We start from the raw sequence: 1,599 nt of genomic DNA on the forward strand, positions 1-1,599 counted from the left end.
TAATGTTGGGACACGCGAATATTGAACTGGCAGCGAATGAAGTGGAATATAGAACAGATTACTTAAGAGCCAAAATAGACCTGGTGACGGGACGTAGTGTTGACAATAGAGGTGCGAAGACATAAACAACGAATTATATTCCCTTACTGACCATTTAGTTTGAACAAGCAAATTCGCGGTCTCCAAATACCGACAGCAAAAAAAATAAAAAAGCAAAAAACATACACATCCCTGGTCTTTTATCATCAATAGACTGAGGCAACGAACTTTGTGTTTTTCCAACGCATCGCCCTCTTCTTCTTCTTCTTTTTTTCTTGTTTTGTTCCATCGTGTTTGCACCATCCTCGGAATCTCGGGAGATGTGTGTGTGAGGAAATCCGTTTTATTTTCGTCCAGACATGAGGCATTTCCTCCGTGGGTATATTCCACAGATTTGTACACGCTCTCTCTCTGTCTTTGTCTCTGTCTCTCTCTCTCTCTCGTAAGGATACTTAGAATAGCTTCGTCGTGCTGCGTAAATATTTTCCTGAAACGATCTGATTGTTTGTTTCACCTCTCTCAGGTCAGATGGCCGAAGTGGCAGTTGTTCAGTGTTGCTAAAGGTTTGACGCGGAAATACGAAACTCTACGGGTGTTCGTGTTGCCACATTTCGTATGTACAGGATGTCCATAAAGTCCCAGTACCATTACCAGTATTTATTTATCGTAATGGTACTGGGATGTAATGGACAGCCTGTAATATATACATGGAAGTTTTTTGGTGGGGGGGGGGGGGGGGTGGCATCTGGAACGTCGTAGATTCAGCATTAATTGGACTGGAAAAATCCAGCGTAGCATTGTCTTTTTATTTTCCAAATTTTGGAGACTTTGAGTCTCATCTTTAGGGCTGTAAAATATAAGAATTTAAAAGTTCAAACAGTTGTAAAAGTGAAGTCATAAAAATCTTCAAAAAAGTCTAAAAGAAGTAAAAAAAAAAGAAAAAGCGAAGGACGCTTAAATTACTAGTTATCTCAGGTTTCAACTCCAATAGAGATATCTAATGATTTCAGCTTTCTTCACTTTTATTTAATTTTTTTTTTAAAAACTAAGAATTTTTCATGACTTTTCACTTTTAAAAACAACTTGTATTAATTTAACGGAGTTATTGTCTTCATTTATTTGGAAAATAAAAATATGCTACGATATAGTATATATAATAATATATATATTATTTATATATATTGAGATATATAGTAAGTTATATAGTATATATATTCCGTTTCACATACACAGATTTGTTCTGTGCAGTTATACTGTTACTAGCAAAAGAAGCATTCTAACTAAACTCCCACCAGTTTAAGGTCTTTTTTCTAGAAAGTATATATATATATTTCTCTACTCGGTAAATTAATTAATTTTTAAAAACTAGATTTTATGACTTTTGCACTTTACAATAATATTAAATACTGAGTCTTGTCTTCATTTATTTGGAAAATAAAAAGATAATGCTAACGATATATTTATATATATATATATATATATATATAATATATATATATATATATATAATAGTATATTATATATATATATATTATATATATATTCACTTTTCACCAATAC

This window comes from Macrobrachium nipponense, chromosome 3 (assembly GCF_015104395.2).
Source record: "Macrobrachium nipponense isolate FS-2020 chromosome 3, ASM1510439v2, whole genome shotgun sequence".
NCBI lineage: Eukaryota > Metazoa > Arthropoda > Malacostraca > Decapoda > Palaemonidae > Macrobrachium > Macrobrachium nipponense.